Raw genomic sequence first — 8,081 nt, 5'->3', positions numbered from 1 at the left:
AAATTATAGATACCTTGGAGACATATCTGCATCGCCAAGCTTAATTCCTACTCGTCCTCGAGTAGGTAAATGATAAAAACAGAATTTTTTATGTGGAATGCTACCTAACATGTTCATCACATATTCTTTTCTTTTATATCATGGACATTTGGACTTCTATATGATTCAAAGCAATAGTCTAGTTTGGACATGAAGATTTAAATACTCAAGCATATCAACAAGCAACCATGTCTTTCAAAATATCAACACTAAAGCAAGTTATCCCTAGCCCATCATGCTCAATGATACGTCTCCAATGTATCTATACTTTTTTATTGTTCCATGCAATTATATTATCATTCTTAGATGTTTTACAATCATTTTATAGTCATTTTATATCATTTTTGGTACTAACCTATTGACATAGTGCCCAATGCCAGTTCTTGTTTTCTGCATGTTTTTTACATCGCAGGAAATCAATACCAAACGGAGTCCAAACGCAGCGAAACTTCTTGAGGATTTTTTTGGGCCAGAAAACATCCAGTGGGCTAGGAAAGCACCTGGGGGTGCTCCGAGTTGAGCACAACCTACTAGGGTGCGCTTGGAGGCCCAGGCGCGCCCAGATGGGTTGTGCCCACCTTGGGTGCCCCCTGAACTGCCTCTTTGCTCTGTAAATACCCCAATATTCTAGAAACCCTAGGGGAGTCACTACTGGAAACAGGGAATTTGCCATCAGCCAGCTCTTTGCCGTATGCTAGCGGACGGCAAAGAAGGTCTTTACTGTCTGCTTACAAAAAACAGACGGCAAAGAACTGACACACGGTAAAAAGCCTGATTGCCATCAACCAATTCTTTGCCGTCCGTCAGCAGACGGCAAAGAATCTTTGCCATCTGCTAGCAGACGACAAAGAGGTGGGTGGGTCCAGTGGACGCCAGCGCTGTAACAGCCCACCAGCCTCACCTCTTTGCCGTCTGCTGGCAGACGGCAAAGAGGTGGGGCTGCCATCTGTTCTTTTTCCGCGGACGGCAAAGAAGAAGCGCATGCCGCGGATCGATCCCACGGACCCTCGACCCGCACAGCCCTGGGCCCCACCCACGCTGCACACACACCCACGCCCAACCCACGCACACACACCCATGTTGGATCCCATCTCTCTCATCCTCCTCGATCCCCTTTGTCCACCCCACGCTGCCACCAGATTCCGGCGATCCTCGCTGTTCCCCACCGCCCAGCTCTCCTCCCCGAGGTCACCTCTCCCCGCTCACCATCTCCACCGACCGATTTCTCTCCTCGCCTAGGAGAGCCACGCCCAGGCACTGGTGGTGGTGCACCGCGAGGAGGCCCCAGCGGCTTCGAGCTGCTGCTGCTGCGGGCACAATGACGTGCTAGGGAGGAGCTACGTCGGGATGCTGCTCCTGCGCCGAGCTACTGCTGCTACGGGCGCGGCGTCTCTCCTTTCCCCAAATCCCCATCCGACGCATCCCTCTCCAGCCTCAAGCCGCTGCCCTGAGCTCCCCTACAGGCCGGCGACACCACTCTGATTAGGAGTCATGCATGTGGCCGGCATAGCATTCTGGTCACCAACTGCCCTCCAGGTATTCTCTTCATTTGGTTAAATTCACTGGCGGAGGAGCCCAGTGGGCAAGGTGTGGCAGCCGCCACACCTTGATTTCCACCAAATTTTTATATATATATATATATAAGCATATACTTTTCTTGATGGAAATATTGCTTGTTAGTTTTAGACCACGCTAGATCGATTCACCCAAACAAAGCTAGATGAAGCACGTAAGTTAGATTGGAAGCACACAAGCAGGCAGCTTGATTGATGTGTTGTCCAGCACATGCCCATCTCACTATGTAGACAGCACATGCCCATCTCACTACGTACGCGAACCAGCTCGCTTCCGCTGCACAACGATTGGATCGATTCTCTCCGCGGCTCGCTCCTGATGGAACTCGTGACTAAGCGATCCAAAAACAGAATGGATAAATTTTTGTTGATGCGTGCAACATGTATTTTTTTTCTTATGACATATATAATAGTACATGATTGACTTCCGCCAGCCCGCCCGCGGGCGATTTTTGCCCTGAGACGCGCCGCCGTCGCCCGTCGGCCCATCCCCGACCCCGCCGTCGGCAGCGCAATCGTATTCCCCGCCAACCTGCCGATTTGAGTCTGCTATGCTGATGATGGCCTGCCTCCGCCGCCGGCGATTTGTGCCCAACAACACCGCGGCCCCCGCCCGTCCATCCATCCCTAACACCGTCTCGACCCGCGGCCTATCGAATTGGCTATTATGTTTTTGCATCAATTTTTTATTGAGGGGGCATCAATTTTGTCTAGTTGACAGTTTGCCACACCTTAATTTTTTTCCGTCCTCCGCCTCTGGTTAAATTAATGTGTCTTTCGTCAGCTTAGATGTAACAGCTCATTGTTTCTTTCTCTGAATATGTGTACATTCAGAAGCAACTATGAACAACAGTTTCGTTCTTTGAATTATGCGTATTTTTAGGATCAGATGCTTAAATATCAGATGATGATTCTACATAGATACACTGGCTTTTGTATGACCTGAATAGAAGCAAATGAATATCATCAATTCTGATGTTAAGGAAAGTAAAACAGAGACGCCAGTTATTAACATGGGCAGAAAGAGTAGTTCTTGGCATCTTCCTCTCCCTCCTCACTTATTACGATTGAGTAGCTGTTGTCAAAGGCCAATTATATCTGTGATGCTATGTCGACTTAGATCTGGATGTTGGTAGTTACCTAGATGTAGGAGGAAACAAGAAAGACCACGCTACAACACTAAGTGGTGTAATTTCTGGTAGTTACCTAGCTTGAGCATGCAACTTGGATCCCTACCTATTAACTTTACAGTGTATATGCACTGAAATTTAACTGCATCTTATGTTCTTTTTTTGTTGCTCTTGGCCATCCAATATGTTATCATTGTTTTTTCTATTTACTAATCCATAAGGTATCCTGGCCATTATTAATTGCAAGCCTTTTCTGCTTACAAACTTGTCAGAGTCTTGACTTTTCACTATTTAGATTACTGTGACATGAAAGAAAATGTTTTGCTGGATGGTTGGTTTATGTCATCATCTTACAGCAGAACATTCGGCTATTTGACCATGCATACTTGATCGTGCTTTTGCTAAGTCTATAGGTGTGAGCTGTTTTGCTCGTGGACAATCTCATGTGCTGGATCTGCATTGGATGGCAGATAAGCGGAGTGGGAGCTTGCAGCAGCAGCTTTAACCCCTTCCCAATGAGCTTCAGGTCGTAGACGAGGTCCCGGCCGAGGTATCCCTCCTCTCATTCCTTCCCCTTTCTACCACCTAAGGAATGATTATAGTGTATGATGCACAGAAGTTTCCAAAGTTCATGCTTAGCTGATATCTTTTGTTAACTGAATAGTTTGCTGTGATGAATCACTAGGTCAGTATAGCAAGGCGGCTCTTAAAAAAGGTCCCTTCTTTGATTATAAATCCTAAACAGGTCATAAATTATGAGAAAAGAACCTTCCATGATCCCCATCACAGAGTTTTGGTTTTGTTCCCTTGCATTGATATGCAAAATATATGCATCGCAAACAATTTTGCGTTAAGTTAATTGTTTGTTGTGATGAATCATAAGGACGATATCCGAGTACGCTGGCTCTTGAAAAAGGCCTCCTTCCTTGATTATAGTAATTCCTAAACTGGTCATATAGTCTGGGCAACCTGCACAAATCTGAATTTATGTTTTGGAAAACCATGTTTCCTGTTTAAATTCTACTAGTCATTGCTCTATGCTTTAATATTGGGTATTAGGACATGATCATGCTCCTATGGTTGTTCTATTTGATAAGACTTGAACATGCTTATTTTAGTTTAGATATCCATCTATGCTACCGTTCTGTCCATTTGGATGTTATGCACTTACAATTATACATTATGTAAATCCATATTTCAGTTGCAATGTATAGCTTGATTCACACTTGTAGCAGCCATGCAAGATAAAAGAAAATAAATCTAGATTCTTACCCTTTCCCTTGATATATTCTCCTTGTTGAACAAACAAACAGTTTTCGATGAACTGACATTTCACCATTCTGCTGGTTGGATGCTTGTTGCCTATATTTAGAATAAGCGTAAGTGCTTGTATCTTGCTACTATGAAAGTGGTGATGTTTTTAATGAAGTGATGCAGGCTGCAGTGGCGTGCAACATGTATTCATTGCAATATTTTCATATTTGTGGATATTGGTTAGTATTTTGTGGTTGATGGCTGTAGCTGGCTTTTCCTCCTAAAATTTACATGTGGTGGGAAAAGAGTACACGTGCCATAAAATTCACTTTTTCTCCTAACAACTTATACTTAACACTTTGATCTTTGTAGAAAAAACCTTGCTGGGTCCGAAGTTGTCCAGATGCATGGTGAATGATGGCTGAGATATGGTGCGAAATGGAATAGAAAGAAAATTCTTGTGCCTGCAGGGAGCGGAACTGAATGTGATCGGGGGGTCACAGTCAAGAGAGTGCTTCCTTGGCATGCTACCAAAGGGAAATGGTGAGTTGTCACTTGAAACTATTATCTTCGTTCTCAATTTATTTATTTTAGCAAAGGCAAATTATTCTAGGTTCTGCTCTTCATTTGGAATATTCACAAGTAAATGATTTCCTTTCTTGTATATCTGACATTTCAGGCACTATCATGGAAGTAAAAGAGATGGCCATTTAATTAGGCTAGGCTCACAAGTAGCTGGATTTTTTTGTGTGAAGATGCATCAGTGATTTTTTTAGCAGTTTATAATGGTACTAGCCCCCTGTGCTTGTGGGTGCAGTTCCCTAATTGCAGAAAAATACCAGGTGCAAGTGTGGTGCTGGTTCTCTCCTTTGGCTCTTTGGTATTGGTTCTCTCCTTTGTCTCCTTGTAATATGTGTTGGATATGTGTTCATGGATATGTGTTGGATATATATGTGTTCATGACTATTGGTAACATGTGTTGGATATGTGTTCATGGCTATTGGTAACATGTGTTGGATATGTGTTCATGGATATATATATCTGTGTTTGATTTTCTATGAAAATGAATTGATATAAGAAGAAACATAATTAATGCCTATTTGGTCTCTTTGCCATCTGCCAACAGATGGTAAAGAGCCTGCAGCCTTTGCCGTCTACCAACAGATGGCAAAGAGCCATGCCCTTTGTCGTCTGCCAGCAGATGGCAAAGAGCCATGCCCTTTGCCATCTTCCACTGACGGCAAAGTCCTCTTTGCCGTCCGCTGCAAAAAACAAATGGCAAAGAAGGCCTTTGCCGACCCTGTCTTTGCCGGAGCTATTTGTCGTCCGCGGCAGATGGCAAAGGCCTTTGCCGTCCGCCATCCCAGCCTTTGCCGTCCTCTATGGCTGATGGCAAAGTACCAGATTCCTATAGTGAGTCGACGAATATCAATTCCAGCCACCGCGAAGTCCACAAACACAAGCTCCAATCTATACACCATCTCGGAGGGGTGCATCATGCCCATTGGTGCCTCTTTGATGATGCGTGTGTAGTTCATTGTAGACCTACGGGTCCGTAGTTAGTAGCTAGATGGCTTCCTCCCTCTCTCTCTCTCTCTCTCTATTATCAACACAATGGTCTCTTGGAGATCCATATGATGTAAGTCTTTTTGCGGTGTGTTTGTTGGGATCCGATGAACTTCGAGTTTATGATCAGATCTATGTTTTTCTTCATGAAAGTTATTTGAGTCTTTTTTGATCTCTAATATGCCTGATTGATTATAGCCTCATATTTCTTCTCCGATATTTGGGTTTTGTTTGGCCAACTTGATCCATTTATCTTGCAATGGGAGGAGGTGCTTTGTGATGGGTTCGATCTTATGGTGCTTGATCCCAGTGACAGAAAGGGAAACAACACATATGTATCGTTGCTGTAAAGGATAACAATATGGGGTCTATTTCTACATAAATTGATCTTGTCTATATCATGTCAACGTTCTTATTGCATTACTCCGTTTCTCCATGAACTTAATACACTAGATGCATGCTGGATAGCAGTCGATGTGTGGAGTAATAGTAGTAGATGCAGGCAGGAGTCGATCTACTAATCTTGGACGTGATGCATATATAATGATCATTGCCTGGATATCGTCATGATTATTTGAAGTTCTATCAATTGCCCAACAGTAATTGTTTTCCCACCCTTTGCTATTTTTCTCGAGAGAACCCACTAGTGAAACCTATGGCCCCCGGGTCTCTTTTCATCATATTTGCCTTTGCGATTTATTTCCTTTGCATTTATTTTCAGATCTATTAAACCAAAAATACAAAAATACCTTGCTGCAATTTATTTGTTCCGTGATCTATTTATCATATCTACCACTTTTACCTCACGTTATTTACCTATCTTGAGGCGCCGTACCCAAAAGGGATTGACAGCCCCTCTAACACGTTAGGTTGCGAGTATTTGTTATTTGTGTGCAGGTGATGTTTACATGGTGTGAGGAGGTTCTCCTACTGGTTCGATAACCTTGGTCTCATCACTGAGGGAAATACCTACCATCGCTATACTACATCATCACTTCCTCTTTGGGGAAACACCGACGTGGTTCTAGCAGACATCAAAAGGAACTTCTGGCGCCGATGCTGGGGAGGATCTTCAACATCAACCAGGTTCCTAATCACAAATCTCATCTCCTAGCAATTTATATTATTTGCCATTTGCCTCTCATTTTTCTCTCCTACACTTCACAAAAAATGTCGTTTTATTCGCCCTCTTTTTCGTTCGCCGTTTTCTCGTCAGATCTGTTTTTGAGTGCAATCTTGTTGTGTAGTCATCATGACTCAAGAGAACACCAAGTTGTGTGATTTCTTAAATACCAACAACAATGATTTTATTAGCACTCCGATTGCTCCTCCCACCACTAATGCGGAGTCTTGTGATATTAATACTGCTTTGCTGAATCTTGTCATGAAAGATCAATTTGCCGGTACTCCTAACAAGGATGTCGTGTCCCATCTTAACACATTCATGGAATTATGCGATATGCAAAAGAAAAAAGATGTGGACAATGATGTTTTGAAGTTGAAATCATTTCTGTTTTCTTTGCGAGATCGCGTAGAAATTTGGTTTCTTCTGTACCTCGCAATAGTATTGATTCTCGGAACAAGTGCAAGGATGCTTTTACTACTAAGTATTTTCCGCCCACAAACATTATTTCCCTTAGAACCCAGATCATGAATTTCAAGCAATTTGAACATGAGCATGTTGCACAATCTTGGGAAAGGATGAAATTGATGCTAAGGAATTGCCCAACTCATGGGTTAAATCTTTGGATGATCATACAAATTTTTTAAGCGGGATTGAATTTTGTTACTTGTAATCTTTTAGATTCCACCGTGGGGGGTACTTTTATGGAAATTACCTTGGGTGAAGCTACTAAATTGCTAGACAATATTATGGAAAATTACTCACAATGCATACCAAAAGAGCTCCTACTAGTAAAAAACTCAATTCGGTAGAAGAAAGAAATTCTTTGAGTGAAAAAGTTGATGCTCTTATGAAGTTGGTTGCCAATAAAAGTGCTCCTACTGATTTTAATTATGTGCCTTTGTCTACTTTGATTGAGCAAAATAGTGATGCCATATATGTGAATTTTGTCTCGCGAAACAATTTCAATAATAATGCTTATAGAGGTCATTTTAATCCTAGGCCTTTTCCTAGTAATTCCTCTAAAATTATGGTAATTCCTATGGTAATCCTACTTATAATAATAATAGAAACACCTCTGATCTTGAGAACAATATTAAAGAATTTATCAATACTCAAAAAGCTTTCAATACTTCAATAGAAGAAAAGTTGAATAAAGTGAGGATTTGTCTAGAAGTATTGATAGAATTTCTCATGATGTAGAAACTCTCAAGATGAATTTTTTTTGCCTAAAGTTGAAGAATCAATTAAAGCTCTTTATGTTTCTATGGATGAAAGTAAGAAAAGAACCGCTATGCTTAGAGCTAAAGGAGAATTTTTAGAAAGGGCATTTTCTAGTGATTACTTTCATAAAAGTGATGTAGATCTTAAAATGATTGGTGTTTCTTCTATTGA

General features: G+C 42.1%; 1 long non-coding RNA gene and 1 other non-coding gene across 5 annotated transcripts; both read left to right on the top strand.

The window, feature by feature from the left end:
- Positions 1-1,040: 1,040 nt before the first annotated feature.
- On the top strand, positions 1,041-4,991 carry LOC123157212 (uncharacterized). Of its 4 annotated transcripts, none has more exons than XR_006478812.1 (4): positions 1,041-1,575; positions 3,150-3,293; positions 4,370-4,540; positions 4,677-4,991. It is a non-coding gene; the product is annotated as an uncharacterized lncRNA (long non-coding RNA). The 4 variants fall into 4 exon arrangements; XR_006478810.1 differs by having other exon boundaries at positions 1,043-1,575; positions 3,157-3,293; XR_006478811.1 differs by having other exon boundaries at positions 1,044-1,575; positions 3,214-3,293.
- LOC123163349 (small nucleolar RNA Z118/Z121/Z120) lies at positions 3,604-3,714 on the top strand. The gene has a single exon (XR_006481866.1). It is a non-coding gene; the product is annotated as a small nucleolar RNA Z118/Z121/Z120 (small nucleolar RNA).
- Positions 4,992-8,081: the final 3,090 nt, after the last annotated feature.

This window comes from Triticum aestivum, chromosome 7B (assembly GCF_018294505.1).
Source record: "Triticum aestivum cultivar Chinese Spring chromosome 7B, IWGSC CS RefSeq v2.1, whole genome shotgun sequence".
NCBI classification, from domain to species: domain Eukaryota; kingdom Viridiplantae; phylum Streptophyta; class Magnoliopsida; order Poales; family Poaceae; genus Triticum; species Triticum aestivum.
Note: the sequence above shows the minus strand (reverse complement) of the source record. Positions and strands in the feature narration are given on the sequence as shown.